This window comes from Globicephala melas, chromosome 17, assembly GCF_963455315.2.
Source record: "Globicephala melas chromosome 17, mGloMel1.2, whole genome shotgun sequence".
Lineage (NCBI taxonomy): Eukaryota > Metazoa > Chordata > Mammalia > Artiodactyla > Delphinidae > Globicephala > Globicephala melas.
Genome location: NC_083330.1, coordinates 50,876,014 through 50,902,170, shown reverse-complemented (window position 1 = coordinate 50,902,170; position 26,157 = coordinate 50,876,014). Strand labels below are relative to the sequence as shown.

Here is a 26,157-nt window from a genome sequence, read left to right as displayed (position 1 = left end):
TAACAATAAAAGTATAATTTAGAACTTCACTGAGTTGCTATTTCTTTCTTATCAGTTTGGGAAAAATCCAAAAGTTTGACAGCATACTCTGTAGATGAGGCTGTGAAGATATAGGCACCCTAATACATTGTTATAGAAATACAAGATGTTGTAACTCCTATAGAGAGAGGAATTGGTCAATATATATCAAAATTATACAAATGCTTACCCTTTGACCTAGCAATCCATTCCTAGGAATTGACCACAAAGATACATTGGGAAAAGTACAAAAAGGTAGGTTTACGAGGAATTCATTGAAGTACTATTTGTAAAAACAAAAACTGGAAACAACCCAAGTGTCTATTAATAGGGGATGGGTTAAATAAAACCATGCTATATCGATACAATGGCATACTTTGCAGCTGTAAGAAGGAATGAGTAATAGCTATAAATACAACTATAGCATGATCTCTGTGATATACTCTATGATATGAAGTTTAAAAAGGAGTGTTTATAGTATACTGCCATTTATCTATAAAAGTGGGAAATAACATTCCCTTATATTAAAAATAAAGGAAAAAACAACAAATGCTGGACAGGATATAAAGCAACAGGAACTCATTCATTGCTGGTGGGAATGTAAAATGGTACAGCCATATTGGAAGACAGTTTGGTAGTTTCTTACAAAACTAAATATACTCTTACTGTATGATCCAGCAATCACACTTCTTGGTATTTACCCAAATAAGTTGAAAATTTATGTCCACACAAAAACCTGCACACAAATATTTATATCAGCTTTATTCATTATTGGCAAAACTTAGAAGCAACCAAGATGTCTTTCAGCAGGTGTAATGATTTGAATGTGTCTTCCTTCAATTAATTTATATGTTGAAACCTAACCACCAAGGTGATGGTATTAGGAGGCAGAGCCTTTGGGGAGTGATTAGGTCATGGGGGCAGAGCCATCATGAATGGGATCAGTGCCCTTACAAAAGAGGCCTGAGAAAGCTCCCTTGCTCCTTCTACCATGTGAGGTTACATTGGGAAGTCAGCAGTCTGCAACCCAGAAGAGGGTCTTCACCAGAACCCAACCATGCTGGTACCCAATCTTGGACTTCCAGCCTCCAGAATGATGAGAAATAAATTTCTCTTATTTATAAGCCACCCAGTCTGTGGTATTTTGTTATAGCATTTCTAATGGACTATGAAATGTAGGTAGATGGATAATCTGTGATGCATCCACACAATGGAATTTAATTCAGTATTAGAAAGAAATGAGCTATCAAGCCATGATAAGTCATGGAAGAAACTTAAATGCATATTACTAAGTGAAAGGAGCTAATCTGAAAAGACTACACACTATATGATTCCAACTATATGACATCCTGGAAAAAGAAAAACTATGGAGATAATAAAAGGATCAGTGGTTGTCAGCCATTAGAGAGGAGGGAAGGATGAGTAGGTGGAGCACACAGGATTTTTAGGGCAGTGAAACCCTTTGAATAATACTATAATTGGGGATATATGTCATTATATATTTTTCAAAATCCACAGAATATACCAATAGTGAACCCGAATGTAAACTATGGACTTTGGGTGACAGTGATATGTCCATGTGTCCATGTAGGTTCACTGATTGTAATAAATGTACCATCTGGTGCAGGATTTTGATAGTGGGGGAGGCTGTGTGTATGTGGGGATGGGGGTATGTAGAGAATCTCTATACCTTCTCAATTTTGCTGTGAACCTAAAATGTCTCTAAAAAATAAAGTATATTTATTTATTTTTTAATAAAGAAAACAAACCATACAAATGGTTGCCAACAAGAGAAAAAAGAGAATAGGCTGCAGGACACAGAAATAGAAGTTGAATTTTTTAAAAAATTTCTTGTTATATAGAGTTGACTTTGGAATTATGTAAGTATTTTACATAATTATAAGAAAAAATAAAGTTGGAGTGGGACTCAGTTTCTAAAAGTAAAAAGTGAAGTGAAAGAAACAAATGAACCTAACTTATATCCACTTTAATTCTATAAACATAGAGGAACAATTCTAACTGATTTAAAACACAGTAATTTGACTTTATATCCCTAGTGTAGGATAACCTAAGGATAAAGAAACTGCAAATAAAAGAATCTTGCTTTGTTTTTAGTAATCATTATACTTGTGGTAGTGTTTATGTTAATATTCTGAGACTACGTGTAGTACAGAAAAGCAAATGAGTAAGTTGAATTCACTGAGAACTGAGATTTTTTTGGCATAGGAGAAGACACAAGTATAAACTACATGAAGTTAAGGCAAATCTCTCTAGCCTAGTACCTAAATTGGAAGTATTAATATAGACTCATCTTATCTTTTTAAAAATGCACACTTTCTAATTGTGTCTACTAAAAAGTTCTAGAAATAATGAACCTAGTATCAATGAGTACTCTTAAAACACAGATTGTGTTCTCTAAATACCATTTCCCACTAAAAAGAATTAGTGATTCTTAGACAGATGGCTGATTCCACTGCCGTAACAGGAAATGTACTGAGGATCTTTGAACATTTTGTTAACCAGAAGGCAAGAAAATTATCAAAAACTACTGGGGTCTTGTCAAAAAGATAAGTGCAATGGATTGATACAAATCCAATATATTTAAATTTATAAGTTCAAAATGATACTTTTAAAAAACTTTATTGATTGTCAATATCTTTTAAATGGACTATACATCAGGGAAAGCAAATAATTGACGTCAAGAAGTTTTACTTTACGGAAGTATACCAGCTAATAAACAATAAAGGAATGGTGGAATTATAATATCACTATTTACAGTCCCTAATAATTTAATAGATCTAGGCAATAATCACAGTGGCTGCTAACATCACTGAAAGTGAGACAAACAGACATTATGTAATTCCTGGGGAAGTACAGAACATCACCCAAGAAGAATTCTTGCTAAAAAATCAAGCCCAAATCTGTCAACACCTCTAAATCTAACTACCAATTTATAGGAAATAATGGGGATGGATGAACACATTAAATGACACCATGAGAATACAAGCAGAATGCGGGGAGTAGCGACTCCACAGAAAAAACCAACTACTGGCTTTCTTCAATAACCATACTGAAGAAAAAGAGAGAGGGAGAGAGAAGAGAGAGAGAAGGAAAGAGGGAGGGAGAGAGATGGGGAAAAAGAAAAATTGCAAGTAATAAAAAGATGGAAAAGAAACCTATATATAAAAAGAAAATAAAAAGATATAACAACTAGTTACAATGTATAGACATCATCTGGATCTTAATTCAAATAATAAACCATTAAAAAAAAAACACTCCAAGAGATAACTGGAAATATTTCAACATTGTCTGGATATTTATGATATTAAAAAAGTCATTTGCTGAGGTAATGATATTGTGGTTATAGTTGAAAAAAAAAGTATACGTACATATACAAATACATACACTCAGAAATATTCACAGATTAAATTATACGGTGTCCAGAATTTGCCTAAGTATTTTAGAGGTGGGGTGATAAAGAGTATGGGTATAGAGAGGAAGCAGTACTGGCTGTGAGTTGATAACTGCTGAATTGTTGAACTGGGTGATGAATGCTCTCCCATTTATACTCACAGGATTTTAATTTATGAAGGCGAATCATTGCCAACACAGAGCTAATGCCATTGAAAGAAGATTTTTATTACTTACATTTTCTAAGAGGAGGGGCACACTGTGCTACACAAGAGAAGCATCAGGTGGTCAGAAGACAGAAGACAGGAACAAGGGGAAGAGCCTGTAGCGGGGTTTACATGAGGAAGGCGAGGGAGGGTAGGGTAAACAGCTTGGGATTGGCCAGTTTGAATAATTCTGGCAGGCTTTGTACTATAGGGATGGTCTCTAGTTACTTGATAGCTGGCCCTGGGATGATTTAGGGCAGGAGAAATACTGGCTTCATATGTGAGAGTTAGATAAGGAGGTGGTTGGCTTGTGTATGAGAAGGGGCTCCCAAGTAAATTATTTACTATCTTTAGGAATTAGCTAGCTCTGGAAGGGGCAGTCTGTCCCCAGGTCTGTAAGACCCCCAAATGCCAGCATATCAATACAGAAAAGAAAATATAGTTAAAGTAATTGGCCCCATGGTGAACAGATGCCAATAGACAAATACAGAATCTAAGAAAATACATACATGGGGTACATTACATTGTTTTCTCTATAATTATATATGTTTAAAATTTTTCTTAAAAAATTTGACTTAAAAAAAAAACAACTAGAAAGGGGACTTCCCCAGCGGTCCAGTGGTTAAGACTCCGCACTTCCACTGCAGGGGGAATGGGTTTGATCCCTGGTCGGGGAACTAAGATCCCACATGCCATGCAGTGCAGCCAAAAAAAATTAATTAATTAATTTTTTAAAAAAAGAACTAGAACATGATAGTGTAAACAGGTTTTTTTTTTTTCCAAAGAGAGCTACAACAATATCACCCATTTCACATGTTCTTTAGCAATGTGGCCTTGCTACTTTCCTATCAGGAGGTAGAGTCTATTTCCTCTACCATTGAATTTGGACTAGCCTTGGTACCTATTATGACCAATGGGAGATGTAATGCTTTGACTTCTGAGCCTGGGCCTCAAAAGTTATACATCTTCTATCTTTGCTTCTTATAATGCATCTTCTGGGAATTCAGCCATTATGCTGTGAGGAAGCCCAAGCAGCCACATGGAGAGACCTATGTGGAGAAATACCAAGGTCCCTGACTACAACCTCAGCTGAGTCCCCAGTCAGGAGCCAGAAATAACTTGCTAGACATGTGAGTGAGACCATATTAGACCTTTAGTCTTTTCAGCACCCACACTGACAACAAGACCCCTGACAAAGAAGAGAACCTATTTAGCCAGTCACTGCTCGAATTCCTGATGCATAGAATCATGAATAAATAAACCATTTTTGTTTTAAGCAATTAAGTTTGAGGTACTGTGTTACATAGTGATGAATAACTGATTTAAAAATATAAGAACATCTTGCAGAGGTCATTACTTGCTTATGAGAAGAAAATAAAGAACTATAATATGGATGTGATCTTTAAGGAAATGAATAAAAATAAAGGTGAATTTAATTTAAACACCAAAAAAATTGATTTCATGATCCATGAAATTAAAAAAAAATACTGCCTGAAGTAATGCAAGGCAGATGGTCAGTAAGTGGTTCAGAGCTGGAAATATCTTTACATTTTTAGAACAGTGAGGTCTACTTAGCTGGAATAAATAACAAAATTAGAAAAGTAGCAAGGAACTAGATGGGGGAAGGTCAATAGAGGCATTAACCTTAAATGTCTCAGTTAATAGTGCAGACTTTATTCAAGAGGCAACAGGAAGTTGGCTGAAGATTCTGAGCAGGACAGTGACATGATTTAATCAGTATATTAACAAAATTATTGAATAGTTGTTTTAGAATGGATTGGTTTAAGAAAAAACTCAACACAGCAGGGCCAGTTAGGATGATTTCCAGATATGAGGTTATGAGAATTTAGACTATGGAGATATTAAGTACATACAAATTCAAGAAACAATCTAATAAATAATTAAGAGATGACTGAAAGGGTAAAGGAAATGAAGAAGGAAAATCCAGAGATGATGCTGAGATTCTGAGTTGGGATGAATGAGAAAACTGTGGTGACACTGATAGAAAAAAATTGAAAAGAGATATTGGGTTGAAAGATGATGAAAATGTGGTTCTAGACCTACTGAGTTAGTAGAATATCCAAGTAGAAATACTCCATGCCCAGTTTCTGGCACAAAACTGAATTAAGGTGTGACATTATCAACCACAATATTAATCAGTATTTCCCAAAATGTGTTTCTCAAATTCCCCATTCAAAGAGTTTGAGACCAAATAAATTGGGAAAATGTTTGCTCCTTCTTGGATATCCATAGTGCACATTACGGTAATGAACACTCAAAATGATCCTTCTGTAAGGAAACCTATATAATTTTGCTAAAGCAAAGCATTCCAAACTGTGGTCAACCTTTGACATACTTTATATCATGACATACTTGGAAAATACAAGAGGAGACTCATCAAGAATAAACCTATTAGCTAAAGTCAGAACACAGAGTCAGTCAAAAATGGAAAAGAAGATTGAGAGTGATGGTCAGGGGGTTAAGAACTGAACTGTGACAGAGGAGAGGCTGGAGAAGGGACTGTCTGACAAATGGAAGATGATCGTGGAAGTTCAGTGCCAGAGAAGATCACAGGAGCCAACCTTCAAGTGGGTTTCAGAAGGACAAGGTGGTCATGTGCTGCAGAAATGTTAAGAAGGCCAAAGCCAAAAAAAGAGGATTAGAAAAGGTAATTGGATTTAGTAAGAGGTCAGTTGTCACCCTTGAAAGAGTTTTGATGGAATGGTTTGAAGGAAAATGTATAATAGAGGCCAAAGAAGAAGTATGTTGTGAGGGAAATGAATATGAATAATAGATAATGATTGAAAGGAGAAGAGTGACTCCATGAGTTGTCTGTGTCAGTTGAAAAATTACCAATAGTAAGAAATCTGTGCCCATGCAAAGACTGATGAGAATATGCCAATGAGGCAGTCCAGGAATGATGCTGGAGAGTGGGAATAATTTATCTGGGGAGTAAGGAACATTTTTAGGGTAATACCAAAAGAGGGCTGAATAGATGAAATGAAAGAGAAGAACTACTAAGGGTCAGAATTGTTGGGTAAAGGAGGCAGATAACAAGGGAGAAGGCTGTACTCAGAGAAAGAAAACCAAATGCATGCCCCCTTGGAAGAGGAGCAATGCCAGGCTACGTTAAGGACAATAAAATCTGGGAGACTGAGAAAGTCATTTAGGTAAATGTTGAATATAAAATGGAAAGGAATATAAATGTATATTCTTTAATAAAACATATTCTTTAGTACATATAAGAGGAAAAGTTTGGAAAGGATGATATGATCTGCCCCCTTATTGTTTACTTATTAGTTTATTTCAGTTGCTTATTAAAGATAAGTCCTTCCCATTGAACTCTAAGTTCTATAAGGCAGACCTTGGTCTGTCTTATATGTTTTTGGGCCACTTATGTCTAATAATGCCTGGCACATAATAGGTGATCGGTAGATATTGGTTCAGAATTTATAAGATGTGCCTTGGTCCAGGAGACAGAGTGGAAGTGTGGGGTACAAATGATAGCAATCAATATTTGATTATAACAGAAGAGGAAGTCTAGGTCTGTGAGTGGGGAAACTTGCCTAATTAATAAACATTTTTGAGTTGTGAAGCTGGGCATTACCTCTCCGATCATCTGATCTTGATTTCTGTTTCTAAGGAAGGCTCATTTAATTTCCTAGCCTTAAGAAGCAAAGTCAACCAAGAAAGACTCATAACACCAAAAAAAAAGCCTATATTTTATTTCATCATCTGGGTTTTTACCGTTACCCAAATACAAAGAATATGAATATATTTTCCCCCTTCACAGGTCATTTCCATTTCCTACTAGTTGCTGCATCATCAGTCTTTTCAAGTCATCATTCCGATAGTGCGTGATCTCTCACCCTCCACTCCCAGTGTCAGCTCCAGATACACCCAAAAATACAAGGCCACTGTGAGAATTTTAAGCTTTAAAACACCTGATGAACATGAAATGTGGTAGAGAGCAGAGGCATTTATGTAACACTTTTCAGTTGTGCCAATAGGTCTTACTGTTTCTGACTTAAGAGGCTGACTCTTTTAAGACCAACAAATCATGTAGGACAAAGCATCAACTTTGGGTCAATGATTCAGACTTAGTTTTGAATCCCCAAACCACTGACTTGCTTGCTAGTGACTCTAGTTATTCAACTATATGCAGTGGGGATGATAATAACTTATAGTTTCGGGTTGTTTAGAAAGTTGCAGATAACATCTGTAATGTACCTGGTACAAAGCAGACACTCAGTAAAGAAAAGCTACAAAAGTTTTTATCCAAATTCTCTGTTTAGATAGCCAAAATACCACCATTAGGGCCACAGTAAAACACCGTTAAGTCTCTGGCCATGGCAAATGAAAAAGTGCAAATGAAGATGAGTCTAAATACAGAAAACTATTTGAAAATCTGTTTACGAAACAGTTAGATCTCACATCCCTCACTCCACTGTAAACTGCATGACAACTGCAGTCTTCATCTTTAGTAGAGGACTGAAGGTATTTCTCTGGAAAGAGTAAAACAGAAGGTCTCTGGAGCAGGTGATACCAGAGATGCTAGTATCCCTAATATCACACTAAAATTATGGAGATTAAATCAATGTTTACATACCAAATGTAGAGCTATCCTTCCTTCTTCCCTCATTCAGATTCCAGAACTCTGAAAGACAGGTCTCTATCCTGCAGGCAAGGGATTGGAATTTTCTTTGGGCAAAGTGACCAGCCCAAAAGAAGAGACTAAAGACGCTGAACATCATAAATTTAGTGAAAAGGCTAGACCACCAGTAGTGAGGTCCACAATTGACAAGCACCATCCAAACACTCACACTTGGTCTGGTTTTCAATGCCCCCTTTTAAAAAAAAAACCAAAGCAACTAAGGATTACCAGACAAACAAACAAACAAACAGCATAGAAGAAAAGTTCTCTTTAAAAAATCATCATAAGTTGATGAATATTATAACCATGAGGCAAGGTCAGTATGCTATTAAAAAAGGGGGGGGAGCATTCATAATTTTTCTTAAAGAGCTTTTAGAATTTAAAAAAGATGCTAGCAGAAATTAAAAAAAATAGAAAGGCTGGAAAATAAAAATACAGAAACTTTTCAGGTAATAGAGTAAAAAGACAGAAAATAGGAGAGAAAAGATAAGTAATTTAAGAAGTCCAATACCCAAATAAAAAATTTTCCAAAGAGAGAGAATGGAAAATACAGTAGAAGAAATCAACAAAGGATAATCCAAAATAATTTCCCATAACTGAAGGATATGAATTTACAGATGCAGAGGGCCTGCTGGATGTACAATACCTTAGCACACTGGAAAAAATAGATCCATACTAATGTCTATTATCATGCATTTTCTGAACACTGGGAGCAGGAGAAAATTCCACTCATTTTCAAAGAGAAGGTACCTAGTAGAGTCAGGTATCAGAATGGCTTTGGACTTCTCAACAGCAGCCCTGGAATCTAGAAAACACTGAAGCAATGACTTTAAAATACTGAGATTGCTAATCTAAGTATTTAGACAAACTAGTAGTTTGACATACTAGTAGTATGACAAACTACTAATCAACTGTGAGGGAAACTAAGTATATTTCAGACATCTAAACTCTCCAAAATTGATCTTCTATGAACCCTTCAGTAAATTGTTAGAGGTTACATTTCACTAAATGAGAGCATAAACCAAGAAAGAAAAGATACAGGATATTAGGAAAGAAAAGATACAGGCTATAGAAAAAATATAGAATATTAGAAAAAGTCAAACTAATCTAGGAAAGATTTCTTTAAGAAAGATGAAATTGGTAGAATACTTAATATGTCTGGATGTATTTAGAGGGATATAAACAACTAAAAGTGATTGAAATTGAATTATATATTTGAGTATACATATATATTAACCAAAGGATTATGTATATAAAATCACTAATTAAAAAAAATGACAATGAACTCTAATGAAAGGAAAGTAAAATTAATCCTATATATTATGTGGCTCAGCAGGAAATGTTGTTTACCTAGGTATAACAATGCAAACCTTGAATGTTAATATAACTTAACATGATGTAACTATATTGGAGGAAGAGAGCACAGGGAGCAAATATATAGGTGGGGGAATAGAGATACAGGCAGTAGGGTGAATGGTTTTATTTATTTATTTATTTTTTCCAGTTACCTTGGAGTTTATTTAAACTAAGAGAAAAAGGTCATAATGTTTTCATGCAATACATACTTCATTCTTTAAATAACAATTGTGAAAAATAACAGAAAGAATTAAAGAATGCTGTATTTGTGATCCATGCAAAACACCAACATTTTGGGTTATACATAATTTAAAGAAATGTCCCAAACACTTTTTAAAATACTGTAGTAGCCAATACATAGAGGCATGCCTTAGGTGGCCATAGGAATGCAGTTTAGAAAATAAAGGAAAAAATCACACTGTAACTACTCAATTTCTTCAAAATCACTGAGCAAGAAAAGCAACAATGAACTTCCATACCGCCTTTACATAACTTCTTTACAGTACCTTGACTTAAATCCAAGAGCGAAAGTTGACTCTCCTCCTCTATTTTTGGTAAACAACTGCATGGTAAACTTAGACAACTTTTTCCCTGGATTTTACCTGGGAGTGGCCTTTTAAATTTTTTATTTAAAAGAGGGCAGGTTTGGCACTTTTATGCTGATGTCACAAATGTTAATATTTCTTGGGATCTCAGGAAGATTCATATTCGTTACAGCTGATACAGCACTGGCTGGAGCTCCCGCTAAGCCAGCCTCAGATTTCTCTAGTTTATTTTGTGCATCAATTTGTTTAACAGTCTCATTCATGTTGGTCTCCAATACCATTCCCCCCACATCACCATGTCTGCAAGAATATTGTGAACCTTGTCTACATGGAAAATTAAATCCAGTTCACAGACGTTTTCAAAACACTTGTCTAATGTTTCCACAAATACTTGAATTAGATCTAAAATGCCAAGTTCACTTTCTGAAGAATCCACACAGAAGACAAAATATAATGTTGCATAATGTCTATAAATCAGTTTGTTGTCAGATCCTGCAATTAATAATCCTTCTTCTAGGAAATTACAGCATTTTCATCTCTCTTAGATACCAAATGGAATGTCTCCCTGATGATTTGCTGTTGTGTATCTTCACTGTAGGGCTGGTAGAACTTGGAGAGCCGCGGCTTCCCTTGTTTGTTAAAGAAGAGGATCGCCTTGATCATGGCTGAGCAGGGCCGACCGGGTGGGAGCTGGGGGCCAGGGTGGGGGCAGGCGCGCGAGCCTCGCCTCGGGATCTCGCTGGCGATCCTTCCCCACCGGGTGAACAGTTTTAAACAAAAACATATGCTAAATACTCATCTGGACAGAGATGACACGAGATAAAATCTACACGATGTAGCGATAAAGCCAAGTTATTTAGAACTATTCAGGTAAATTTTAAATAGTGAAAAGAAATAAAATGATTGCTTCTGGGAATTAGAAAATAGAGGAGCAGTAAGGGAGAGGGAAGTGTTGCTTCAAAGAATCACTTAACTCTTTAAGTTTACTATGTGCATGCGTATCTTATATAAAAATTTTAAATATAAAGAAATTAAGAACGGAAAAAGAAACAGCTAGCTAGCTAGCTTAAGATTCTTCATAATTATAATTTTGATATTGTCTATGGCCACACCACCCTGAATGTGCCCAATCTTGTCTAATAATTTTGATGTTATCCTCTTCTCTGATGAAAAGCAAGAGGAAGGCAGTTGGCTTTTACAAAGAGCTTACCATTTTGAACAAATGATGTAAATGGTACTCTAAAGCGAGGTGAAGAATGAACGTATAGATGCATTGAAATTGTCTGCATCTGTGTGTGGAGAGGGAGGGCAAAAGCCCTAGGGACATGGACTGTCTAACTAAAAGTGTAATATTCCTATCAGTAGTTCCTGATGAAATAGATTAAAAAGATAGACACAAAGTGAGGTAATATTTAATAATTTGCAGGGTTCCTAGAAACATTGTTCAATATTAATTTTTAAGTCTACACTGCCACATATTTCTTTGATATTTAGCTTGAATTGAGTTGAATCCAGTGAAATGTCAAATATGTGAGTCCCATTATTTTGTTTGGTCACACATTGATAAGACAGTATTTCTGTACAAATTTGTTTACAAATGTTGTGATATTATTATGATTTTCCTTAAAATCAAGCACGTTGTAAAAAATGATTTATAGATGTTTATAATAGAGCTTCCTACTAAAGACAGTACTTGGCTTTTCTGGCATATTTTTCAAAACTTTAATGATTAAATAGTTCTTAAAAATGAAATATATATATATATATCCTCAATTCTCAATAAAAAAGTAGAAAATATTTATATATGATACCCTCAATTCACAATAAAAAAGAAAATATTTCATTTTTAGGAACTATATATATATAAAATCATTTTAAGAAGTTATCAAACACCATTCACATTTATCATTTAAAAAGAATGATTATTTTGCCTACTCTAGCCTTAAAAAATCCAGGGGGAAAATACAAAAAATGTTCTTATATTTTGGCAATTTTCTTACTTAAGTAAGGTGTTACTTATATTGGTGGTGTGATATATTGATTAATAAGATATTAAAAAATCTTTTTTTAAAAAAATTTAGAGTTCTTTTGAAATTCAGAGAAGTTCAAAATAATTTGTCTATATTATATATGTGTGTGTGTATGTATATAGACTCTGATTAGAATTGTCTTTTGATGTTAGTTAGTTCATTCTTAGCTTTTGTTCAAATAGGAAATTGAAGAACAGAATGGTTTAATGGCTCCCTAATTCTCATATGACACAGCTGATTGGTGAAAAAGCAGTGGTCTCCTGATCCTCCATCCCATTCTACTTCTATGACACCAGTAGTAAAGGAGATCCAATTTTTGATAATTATGAATATAAATGAAGAATTTAAGAAGCATGATCTAGTTATGATGATGAGAACAGAAAGGAAAAATAAAAGACTTACAAATTATTTGATCAGATTTGGGAGAGAAAAGATTCATTTAGGAAATGGGAAAAGTTTGGTAAACTTTGTAAAGGTTGGAAATATATTCCCATCAGATTTCCTATATATATATATATTTAATTATAAATAGAGTAGTATCTATAAAAATAGCGCTCCTCACTCTTCAGTCTGTGCAGCATGGGAAGACAGAACTCTAAAAGAAAGCCACAATCCTACTGGTCTAAGAATTTAGAGAACTGAGTTTGGGACTGCCTGAACAACTAAAAATCTAGGGGGAAATCCCCAAAAGGAAGGAGCTTCTGGGTGAGAAGACACAAAATCTGTATCTAAGCTCCCCTCAAAACGTTGGCTTACTGCCTCAACTATGAACGTGCCAGTGAGAATCTAAGGAACCTAGCTGAAGGTAACATCTGGGGAAGGCTCCAAGAACTAAGCAGAGATTTTAGCTGCTATCTACCACAGGTAAGACACACTTTGGAGATTAAATCCAACTAAGTTAGAAGGGCTTGATAAACACCTTGGGCTTTCCATAAAGTTAGGAATAAAGACTACATCACAAAACTAAAACATAGAGCTGCCCTAACAAAATAAAAACCAAGCCTCCCCAAGTTGAAGGCAACCTGTCTGTAATTTAACTACTTGCTAGAACAACACTTTTCAGAGGAAGATTCAGAGATTCTGCAATGTATTACCCTCAGCATAACAATAAAAAATTACTAGAAATGGGAAAATGTGACTTATAGTCAATAGAAAGAGACCAACAAAGGACATAGGTGTTAGATTTGGCAGAGAAAGACTTTAAAATAACTGTGATAAATATGTTGAAAAGTCTACAAGAAAAGATGGATATAACATATAAAGAAATGGGTAATGGGGAATAAATACTGGAAAAGGTAAAATGAAACTGTCTTTATTCACAGACAACATGATTCTACACAGTTCTTCAAAAATCTATTAGGGTCAATAAGTAAATTCAGCAAAGTTGTAGGATATAAAGTCAGTATTCCTATATTGTTTCAACAGACAATTGGAAGGTAACATTTAAAAATAAATATCTTTTATAATAGTGTCAAAAAACATTAAATACCTAAGAATAAATTTAAGGAAAGGTATAAAATATCTCTACTTTGAAAGTCACAAAATTGTAGAAAGAAAGACAGACCTAAATGAATAAGATACACCATACTTTGTTGCAAGACAATATTATAAAAATGTCATTTCAGCCAAAATTGATCTATAGAATCAATGTACTTCCAACTCTTAATGCTTTTTTGTTGTTGTTGTTGTAAATTGATAGTGTAACATGAAATGTTATATGGATATACAAAGGACTAGAATGGCCAAGATAATCTTGAAAAAGAAAACAAGTTTTTGGTTTTTTTTAATTGGGGTATAGTTGCTTTACAATGTTGTGTTAGTTTCTGCTGTACAATGAAATGAATCAGTTATTAAAAAAAAAAGAAAACAACTTGGAAGACTTAGATTACCTGATTTTAAGACTTAATATAAAACTACAGCAACTTGAACAGAGGAGAGAATCGAGAATTAGGCCCACCTCCATAACTTCAGCTAACTGAAAAGGATGCCAGAAATTCAATGGGGAAAAGAAAATATTTTCAAAAAATGGTGCTAGATGTATCCTGACATGTACATCACAACATATTTAAAAATTAACCTGAGTTGGACTGAAAATCTAAAAATAAAAGCCGAAACTATAAAATCCATAGAAGGAAGCATAAAGAATATCTTTGTAATCATGCAGTAGGCAGAGATTTCTTGGTGTCTAAAAAAGCAATAACCATAAAAGAAAAAAATGATATACTGGACTTTATCAAAATTAGAAACCTGTTCATCAAAAGGCACCTTTAAGGAAAATGAAAAAGTCACATACTCGCCACTGAGGCCTAGTGAAATTATATTATATAGCTTATATATAATAGAAATATGATTTTAACCCAGGTCTCTTGAATTTGAATCCTTGCAGAACAAAATATAAATATGATAAAGCTTGACACTGCAAAAATACAGAAATTGAGGCTTAAAAAATGGGCAGGAGAGCTGGAAGTGTGAATAGTAATGTTAGTGTCATCTTATTAACACAAAAAGTGAAAAGAGAGTTGGCAGTTGGTGCAATAGACAATAGAAATTTCAGTACTAATAAGAACCTACTATATAGCACAGGGAACTCTGCTCAGTACTCTGTAATGGCCTACATGGGAACAGAATCTAACAAAAGAATATATATATATATATATATATATATATATATATGTATATATATATACATATATATATATATAACTGATTCACTTTGCTGTACACCTGAAACTAACACAAAATTGTAAATCAACTATATGCCAATAAAAATTAAAAAAAAAAAAAAAAGATAGCACATACTTTTTCCCTACCTTGGGAATGATGGTTCTCTTTGCTTGTACTGTCCACAGAATAGGATGATAGCCTCATCTTCCTGCAATAGTACCATAGAAATTATAGTTCTTTTAAGATACATTTTACAGAGGCGACCACAGTTAATTTGTACTTTATGACTTTTTTCACCAATTTGAAGTAATTAGTGTTTATCATGAATGTGATGTTTATGCCTTTTTTTTTTTTTAACATCTTTATTGGAGTATAATTGCTTTACAATGGTATGTTAGTTTCAGCTTCACAACAAAATGAATCAGTTATATATATACATATGTTCCCATATCTCTTCCCGCTTGCGTCTCCCTCCCTCCCACCCTCCCTATCCCACCCCTCCAGGCGGTCACAAAGCACCGAGCTGATCTCCCTGTGCTATGCGGCTGCTTCCCACTAGCTATCTACCTAATTCAAAAAGAGTCATGTACCAAAATGTTCATTGCAGCTCTATTTACAATAGCCCAGAGATGGAAACAACCTAAGTGTCCATCATCGGATGAATGGATAAAGAAGATGTGGCACATATATACAATGGAATATTACTCAGCCATAAAAAGAGATGAAATTGAGCTATTTGTAATGAGGTGGATAGACCTAGAGTCTGTCATACAGAGTGAAGTAAGTCAGAAAGAGAGAGACAAATACCGTATGCTAACACATATATGTGGAATCTAAGAAAAAAAAATGTCATGAAAAACCTAGGGGTGAAAGAGGAATAAAGACACAGACCTACTAGAGAATGGACTTGAGGCTATGGGGAGGGGGAAGGGTAAACGGTGACAAAGCGATAAAGAGGCATGGACATATATACACTGTTTATGCCTTTTTTATTCAACTAGGAGCCAAGTACTTTGTCAACAGCTTTAAGGTGATGGATGTGATAATTAACTAAATGGGGGAAATCTTTTCATAATATATACATATATCAAATCATCACAATGTACACTTTAAATATATTACAAATTTGTCAATTATACCTCAAAGCTGAAAAAAAAACAAATAAAAAAACAAAAAAATAAGTCAGTAAGTAACCATTAGAAATGAAAGTAATAATAGGATTATTAAAACTGGTAAGGGGCTTCCCTGGTGGCGCAGTGGTTGAGAGTCCGCCTGCCGATGCAGGGGACACGGGTTCGTGCCCCGGTCCGGGAAGATCCCACATGCCGTGGAGCGGCTGGGCCCATGAGCCATGGCCGCTGAGCCTGCGCGTCCGGAGCCTGTGCTCCGCAACGGGAGGGGCCCCAACAGTGAGAGGCCCGCGTACCGCAAAAAAAAAAAAAAAAAAACTGGTAGGAAGAAAAGACAAGTAGCAAGTAACATGGGTGGACTAAATTCTTACCTTTATAGCTGGGAATCAACAGATAATATCCAAAGTCGATAAATCAAAATAGAGCAGTGAAACATAAACAATTTAACCTCTGAAAAACTGATTTAAGGATGGAAGGAAGGAATTTGCTTTCCATGTTGTGTCCATTCTCTAATATATGATTTTTCTATAATGTGTATTTATTGCATTATTTTTAGATAGAGAGATAAATAGAAAGATAATAGAAAAGGAGGGAGGGAGGGAGGGAAACCAACATACCTAGAGGTTATCACTGCATAGTGAGATTTCAGATGATTTCTTTCTTCACTACACCAGTCAGTATGGCTAACAATATTTTTATAACTGTAAAAAGAAAATAAAGTTGTTTTCCCTTTGAAAAACAGAAAATCTCAAATAAAAATCAACCTTGTTGAGGTACTTTGTTGCCTACTGGAAAATAACATCTGGTAGTGTTGGAACTATCTGGTGGGAAAACACTTTTCAGAATGTCAAAGTGTTATTAACTTCTTGGTTTGCATCACAATATTACACTGAATGCAAACCACTGTTGTTTCAGTTGATAAAGTCTGGAGAGTCCTTAGCCTCAAAGTGCCAGGTAGACTGAAGAATAGTTGCCTACTAGTCAAGCAGAAAGTTCTCACAATGATATTGATAGAATTACTGTCAAATGACATTGAGTTCTTTGCAATTACTGAGGGAGTAAAGAAATCCTAAAAATACTGCTATGGCAGTGTCTTTACAATTTGTACTGACATAAGCTCTTTTGGAATTCTTCTCTAAGATTAAGTCTACACCCATAATTATGTCATCCTGTATGCAGAAATGTCATTTTTGCTCAGTTCTTATAACTTGTTTACAGGCCTGGAAGAGCAATAGCTAATGGTGATGTCCAGAGCCATCTGTCACTTAGATACCAAAACCTGTTGTAGTGCTCCCACTAGAGCTGTGATGCTGGTTCATCGATGTCCTAAATTAGGTGTGTAGAGAAAAAATTACATGCCATAGGAATGTGTTTTATAGCAAACAGTATTGTTTTAGAAACTAGTCATCACGTTATCTTGACCATTGTACATGTAGCACATCTGGGAATTATTCTTGGGAAAACATTGGGTAGAAGCTCTTGCTTACTAGTAGCTTGGACTTTATCTGACTACTGCAAAGACTGGAAAAAAATAAAGCACATGTCAAGATCCAGTGTATTATTTACCAAAATTAATTCCATGATAGATAATGTCAAAACCTTGATCAAGAATCCCTATTGATTTTTTAAGATCATATTCATAGGTTATGGTAGACTTTTTCACAAATGCCACCAAACTGTTTCCAATTTCCCTACTGCTTTATTCATAACTATGGGTCAGATATTTGCAATAAATCTTCTGCTGTATGTGTGTGCAATTTTTTTAGTTAAATTTAGGATTATCTAGGATCTTGCTTAAATAAATATAGTGAAGTAGTTAAAAGCAAGGATTTTGAAGTCAGACAGACCTGGGGTCTGAATCCTTTAAGCTGGATTTGCTACATGACCCTCATCAACATATTCAGTGTGAACCTCAATTTTCTCATGTATAAAAAGGAATGAAATCACAACTCAGAGAGTTATTGTAAAATTAAATACGAAAATTTATATGTCATCTACTGCAGTTGTCTGCACATTGGACTCTCGTGGGGAGCTTTGAAAAGTCCTCCTGGTCCCTGTGTCCCATTCCAAGAGATTGTGATTTAATTGGTCATGGGTGTGGCCTGAACTTTGAAATTTTTTAAAGGTCTCTAGGTGATGCTAATATACAGATAAGTTAGGAAGCCACTGACTTAGAGCATAACAATATCTACATAAAGTTCATATGGCCTAAGTGTTGTATAAACATTATGAAACTTAATATTTATAATAATCCTAAGAGGCAGACACCATATTATCCCCAATTTCTAGACAGGGTTTAGAGATATTTGATAACATAAGGCCAGATAACTAGTGCAAAGCAGAATCAATATTTAAACCCTGTTTGCCTAAATTCAAGGTCCAAGCACTCAGTTATAACACAACCTAGCCCTAAGCAAGTTTCCTATTCATAAATTTCCCAATGCAAGTGAGGTATAGCATATTGACAATCTCAGTTTTGAAAAAAACAAAAAAGAAGAAAAACAAAACAAAAATCTCTTCAGAGTTGTATTAGTAAGTACCCAATAAATCATGGAAGCAACTGTTTTATCACATCTCCCAATGGTCTCAAGCAAATGGTCAGGCTGAAAGGATGGTAAAGACCACTGAAAATTGTTGCAGGAAATTGGACAATAAGATTAGTTGTGTTTCTCATCATTCCACATTAGACAGTAGATGTTAGTCCTGTCTAACTTTTTAATAGGAATTTGCATGAAAACTCACTCCAGCTTCCTTCTAAATGCATCAAGATTTCAAAATACAAAGATGTCTTCTGGAAGTTATACTCCGCACTTAATTTTCACTTATCTATACAATAGTTAATACTTGTAAAGAACTGAACTAATGTAGCTTTCAGCCACATAATTGAAACATGGTCTGTGTTCAACAAAACTAAGATACAAGCGAAGTGATAAAGCATCAAACGTATTAACTGTGAGCATATCCCTCATGCATCAGTTCTGAACTGGAGTTTTTACTCCATCTTCTCAGACCAGAATTAGTGAAAAGCATCTTTAAACATGATTCTTCTCTGCCATAACATTACTTGGTTGTCTGAGTAACCAACTGAAAAAGAGGAACAAAGTTAGAAGACAAATGCTATCTGACTTCAAAATTTATTATAAAACTACAGTGATTAAGACAGTGCAATATTGGCATAGGCAGGCAAATAGATCAATGGAAAAGAGTAAAGAGCCCCTTTGTGACCACCTAGAGGGGTGGGATAGGGAGCGTGGTAGGGAGATGCAAGAGGGAGGGGATATGGGGATGTGGGGATATGGGGATATATGTATACATATAGCTGATTCACTTTGTTATACAGCAAAAACTAACACAACATTGTAAAGCAATTATACTCCAATAAAGATGTTAAAAAAAAAAGAAGAGCAAGCCCAGAAATAGACCCACACATGTATAGACAACTGATTTTTGACAAAGGTGTAAAGGCAATTCAGTGGAGAAAAAACTAAACTTCTCAATAAATGATGCTGAAACATTTGAAAATACGTATGCAAAAAACAGAGAACTTCTATCCATACCCCTTACAATACACAAAAACTAACTCAAAATGGATCTTAGATATAATGTAAAAATCTAAAACTATAGAACTTCTAAAAAAAACAACATAGGAGAAAATCTTTGAGACCTTGGGTTTAGACAAATATTTCTTAAATACAACACCAAAAGTAGAATCCATAAGAAAAAAACAATAAATTGGACTTCATCAAAATTTTAAATTTCTGTTCTTCAAAAGATACTGTTAAGAGTTTGAAAAGGTAATCCACAGACCAGGAGAAAATATTTGCAAATCATATGTAGAACATGGTGCTTATATCCAGAATATTAATGAACTCTTAAAACTCAACAATTGGGCTTCCCTGGTGGCGCAGTGGTTGACAGTCCACCTGCCGATGCAGGGGACACGGGTTCGTGCCCCGGTCTTGGAGGATCCCACATGCCGCGGAGCGGCTGGGCCCATGGGCCATGGCTGCTGAGCCTGCATGTCTGGAGCCTGTGCTCTGCAACGGGAGAGGCCACAACAGTGAGAGGCCCGCGTACCGCAAAAAAAACAAAAACAAAAAAAACCCTCAACAATAAGAAAACAGCACAATTTTTTAGAAAGGGAGCAAAGTATTTGAACACACTTCATCAAAGAGCTATATGAATAACAAATGAGCAAATGAAAACATGCTCATTATCATTAGTCATTAGGTAAGTGCAAATTAAAACCACAAGAGGATACCGCTACACACCTAACACAATGGCTAAAATTAAAACTGACCATACCAAGTGTTGGTGAGGATGTGAAACAACTGAAATTCTCATTCACTGCTGGTAGAAACTGAAGTGGTTCAGCCACTCTGGAAAAAGGTTGGACAGCTTCTTAAAGAGTTAAACACAATCTACTATGTGATCCAACCATTCAACATCTACATATTCATCCAAGAGAAATGAAAACATAGGTCCATACAAAGATTTGCATACAAATATTTGTAGCAGTTTTACTTGTACTAGCCAAAATCTGGAAACAATACAAATGCCCTTCGACAGGTGAATGGATAAACAAATTGTGGTATATCCATACTTCAGGAATAAAAACTAATGAACTATTTTACATGCAGCAACATGGATGAATCTGGGAATAATTATGCTGAGAAAGAAGCCAAACAAAATAGAATATATGCTGTATGATTCCATTTATATAAAATTCTCGAAAATGCAAACTAATATATAGTGACAGAAAGCAAATCAGTGGTTGCCTAGGTTGGGGTAGGAGAAGTAGAAAGGGTTATAAAAAAGGCACAAAAAAACGTTTGAGGGTGATAAGTATGTTTATTATCTTGCTTCTGGTGGTGGCTTCACAGGGCTTTGCATGTGTCAAAACTTACATATTTTTTAGTACACTTCAAATATGTGCAGTTTGCTTTAAGTCAATTATATCTCAACAAAACTGTGGAAGATTTTTTAAAATGTTAAAGCTCTTCTCTTTTTGTTTAAAGACTTTGTTAGCTAAATAGAAAAGCACTGCATATGGTGGGGACATTTTTATTTTATATTTATTTATTTTGATTATATGCTGCAGTGATTTCTAATATGGCTTGACTTTTCATTTTTCAGTGATAAAAGAATACCTCGTTAAAAGCCTGTTTTATTGCTTAAACATAGCACAAATATTTTAATCAATTTTCTGGGAGAAAACAAAAACTCCTCCCTCAAAAAGAAATTGGGAGTACAATGGATTAGACGGTTGCATAAACTTTTATAATGCTGATTGTTTTGAAATTCAGTATTTGGCAAGTTTATTCAATAGTTTGCAGATTTATCTTATGTATTCTGACCCATTTGTTAAAACAGGCAATTATGAGAGAGCACTGCTGGTGAGTATACATTCTCAGGGCTAAAAATATATCTACACACTTAAGTACATTTAATATCTGAGCATCAGTTTGCTGAAGATTCTGTTTGTCTTTTTCACCTTTCTCCGAAGGTAAATGGCACAGCAGATTCTTTAAAGACAAAGTTGCATTTTAACAAGCTGGTTTTAGGATTTGTTCATATTCTGTGCTTGCAGTTATTTATTGCTTTATAAAGGTTATATAGGTAGGTAAATATGACTAAAGGTCGATAAAACAGAACAGTTTTACAGAACACCCCATTGGTTTAATGTGGTAAAACTTCTGGCATTTAAAATCATTTTAAATAATGAATATCTTAGAATTATTAGACCTGAAATGTTTATGACATATCTAGATAGGAGTAGATGGTTTTTAAATACCTACAGAGAAGATTCCATAACTTGCTTTTGTAATCTATTTTACTGTAATTTACCTTAAAGTAAGTATTAAAAGCAGAGTAAATTCTTGCTTATTTGGAATTTTGATGAATGAGATATTAATAATTAATATTCTTGTTAATAGGAATGCCATATACAGTATGCCGGGTTTCTAATTTTTCAAAGAAAAAGTATTATGAAAGACACTAAAATGAGGCCTTAGAATACCTAAAGCATCTTGAAATAGAAGAATAAAGTGTGAGGAATCACTCTTCCCATATTAGGGCCCATTGTATAACTACAGTGGTCAAAACAGTATGGTATTGATGGAGGAAAAGATGGATAGATCAGGAAGGGAACAGAACAGAGGACCCAGAAATGGACCTACACTCTATCAATGTCAATATCCTGGTTGTTAAATATAACTGTGGTTTTGCAAGATGTTACCACAGAGAGGAACTGGGAAAGTGTACAAGGGATTTCTCTGTGTTAATTCTTACACATGCATGTGAATCTACAGTTATCTCAAAATAAAATTTCAATTTAAAAAATTTGCTAAAATAGTAGCAAATGAAATAGAATTTTTCTGGTTTGCTTTTAAATTAAATACAAAATTTCACTTTTCTTGGTGGCTTTCATTAAAAAGATGAGTTATCACACATAAGGACTATTAAAAAAACTCATTATTTGAAATGTCTAGTTAAGTGAATTTTCAATGAATAAGCATTGACTGTACACAAGAGTTGCAGTAAAAAGACCTCAGATAGTTCTAGAAATTACCCAGTAACCTTTTCCAGGGGTGAGAAAGGTGAAACTTAGCAATTTGTCAACCTAGAAAGTTGCTGGTGCCTCCATGAATTACCTATGTCTTGGTCATCTGACCATTTCTCATGTAATGCAATAAGAAAAGGATGTTCTTCATTAGCACACCAGAAGACATATTTTTGCCTTTAAGTATCTATTTCACAATCTTGAAATGTATAAGATTGTCAAGAATATACAAAATTGGAACACAACATTAAAATATTTGATGAGATTATTTTTGCATAATATATTCAAAAGTAATCTAACCTGGGATGTTATAATGGATGTTATATCTGTTTTGTTTTGTTTTTTCCCTGAAGTATGAGCTTTTCTATGTTTTAGAAAAGACTAACATTAAACAGTGAGATGGTAAAATGCAATTCATTTTGAATTAGATAAAAAGTTTTCAAACATCATCTCATAAATTTTGAGGGTTTTAGAAGTATATAGATTATTGGAAATGCTTCATAAAATGCTTTATCAAAACAAAGTTGGAAAAGTAAAAAGAAATCATCATTTGTGAGATAATAGAAAATATATATCGATCTCTGCCCCTGGTTCCTCACCCAGATCTCCTGAAACCCTTCTAATTTCTTAGTGATAAGAGCGTTAGGATCATCTCTTGTTCTAATATTTGTCTTTGACCCCATCTCTGACATAGGGCTCCTAAAACCCTTGTGAATTCCTAAGTGATTAGAGTACTAGGGGTATCTTTTGTTCTATTGAGGTGACTCTGGGTGGGCTCTGGGATGGCTTCTGGATGGGGGCTGGTCACCAGAAAGACCAAGCCATGATTAGAAGCTTGGAATTTTCAGCCGCACACCCCCTCCTCCAGAGAGGGGAGAGGGGCTGACAGTGAGGTTAATAATTGATCACGCCTACGTAAGGAAGCCTCCCTAAAACCTCGGTAGTATAGGGTTCGGAGCACTTCCAGGTTGGCAAACACATTCACACTGGGATAATGACATACTCCAACTCCACAGGGACAGAAGTCCCCATGCTTGGGGACTCTCCCAGACCTAGCCCTAGGTATCTCTTCATCTGGCTGTTCATCTGTGTTCTTCATCACCTCCTTTAATAAACGGGTAAATGTAAGTAAGTGTTTCCCTGAGGTGTGTGAACTGCTCTAACAAATTAATCTAACCCGAGGATGGGGGTACTGGGAAACTCCAAGTTGTAGCCAAATCAGATAGAGGTTGTGAGTAAACTGGACTCCTATTATTTGGTATTGGCATTTGAAGTGGGATGGGAACAGTCTTATGGGACTGAGCCCTTAACCTGTGGGATCTGACACTATGTCCAGGTAGATAGTGTTAGAATAGAGTTAAATTATAGGACACCCAGCTGGTGTCACAGAGAATTGGTTGGTGTGGAGAAAAACCTTCACACACTTGGTGACCAGGAGAAATGAAGTGTTCTCTGTGAGTATTAAAAGAGATACACAGAGAAAAAGTGCACAGTAGAGAAGAACTGGGTTTTTCCCTACATTAGAAAGAAAGAAGTGCATTTTCCCAATACATCATTGTTTTTTTCTGCCCCTTCATCCCACTGGAATCATCTGATTCAAGCTCTTGCCTTACGTGACTTGTCTAAACAATTCAGGTAGACTACAGGTGTCCCCAAATTACAATGGTTGGACTTAACAATTTTTTGACTTTACGGTGATGTGAAAGTGATACACACTCAGTAGAAACCATACTTTGAATTTTGATCTTTTCCCAGGCTAGCGATATGCAGTACAATGCACTCTCATGATCCTGGGCAGCAGCAGGGAGCCACATCTCCCAGTCAGCTAGGCAATCACAAGGGTAAACCACAGATACACTTACAACCATTCTGTACCCATACAACCATTCTGTTTTTCACTTTTAGTACCGTACTGAACAAATTACATAAGCTATTCAGCACTTCATTATACAATAGGCTTTGTGATAGATGATTTTGCCCAAATGCAGGCTAATGGAAGTATTTCGAGCACATTTAAGGTAGGCTAGACTAAACTATAATGTTCAGTAGGTTAGGTGTATTAAATGCATTTTCAATTTACAATATTTTCAACTTACAATGGGTTTATTGGAAAGTCAAGGAAGATCTGTAGTGATTTCTTTGCTCTGACCTGTTTCTCACCTCCCACCCATAGTCCATCTTCCATACTGTCCCCAGAGTGATCTTTCTAATGAGGAATCTGCTCACCTACTCTCTATTTGAAATTGAATCATTGCTTTTGATTGCCTAAAATATAAAGTCTAAATTTTGCTGGCCATAAAAAGCTATCAAAAATATAGGCCCAATACCTGCCAATCCTAAATACACATCCCACAGTCCAGATGGGCCACTTCATTTTCTCAGAACACACCACGCTTTTTCTCAGATGGCTCCTTTAACCTAGAGTGCCCATCTTGGTCTTTGCCGGTTAATGATCTCACTTCCTCTCTGAAGCTGTCCTCAGTATCTTGAGACAGCCCATCACTCCTTCTTTTTGCTCTCACAGGATTTTACATGGAAGAATAGTTACTATTTATTGAGCACTTACTAGGTACCAGGCACTGTGCCTAACTAAGCATTTTACAGACGTGATCTCATTTAATATTCCCAGCAGCCCTGTGAGGTAATGTGGCACTTTTCGCACTGTCTTCTCATTCATTGTTTTCACGTCCATATCCTCATTAGAAGAGATTGGTATTATTCATCTTATCTGAACCACCTCCTCCTATAGTATCTGATCAAATCAGGTGCTCAATAAATGTTTGTTAAGTGAGTGAATGATGGAATGAATAAAGTGAAATAAATAAACAATAGGGTGCTTTAAAGACTAACTTGTTAGAGAGAACTGGCTTTACCATATTTTACATGGCCAGAGCACTGGGAATATGCTTCCTAATCCAAATATCTCCCTTCTTGCTCCTGGCATGATGCCTGAAATCCCCAGGATTCACAAGAATGCCCTGTCTTTATTTTTTATTCTTATTGCCATCAACCAAAATTAGACCATGTCTTGCCTTTTATTTGATCTACTTTCAGATCTTCTCCTCTTTAATTATTACTAGACACCATGGAAGAGATCAATTTTCCTAAAATACTAATCTGATTATATATTTCCCCTGCTCAAAAATCTTACAGTTTTTTAAAAGGAATCCTTTCTCCCTAGCCTGACTTTCAAGAATCTCCACAATTTGGTCTCAACTATTTCCTACTACATTTTAAATGCTCTGGTCCAATCAAGCTGAAATAGTTGCCATTCTCACTTCTATGTCTTTGTTGATTGTAATCCCTCTGCCTGTCTGGGCTGGCCTGTTTCCCTGTACCGTCTAGATGCTTTCCTAGAACACACCAGTCAGAAATGACCTCTTGATCTACGCATGGAACAACTCCTACAGAGCATCTACTGAACGCTGGCAGAAGACCTCAGACCTCCCAAAAGGCAAGAAACCCCCCACGTACCTGGGTAGGGCAAAAGAAAAAACTAAACAGAGACAAAAGGATAGGGACGGGTCCTGCACCAGCGGGAGAGAGCTGTGAAGGAGGAAAAGTGTCCACACACTAGGAAG

General features: G+C 35.4%; 1 long non-coding RNA gene and 1 pseudogene across 1 annotated transcript in view; one reads left to right on the top strand and one right to left on the bottom strand.

Moving 5' to 3' along the window:
- The window catches only part of LOC115856692 (uncharacterized), a 116,956-nt gene that overhangs the window by 31,654 nt on the left and 59,145 nt on the right, over positions 1 to 26,157 (top strand). The gene's annotated exons all lie outside the window — the stretch shown is intronic.
- On the bottom strand, positions 10,254 to 10,853 carry LOC115856691 (AP-3 complex subunit sigma-1 pseudogene; annotated as a pseudogene).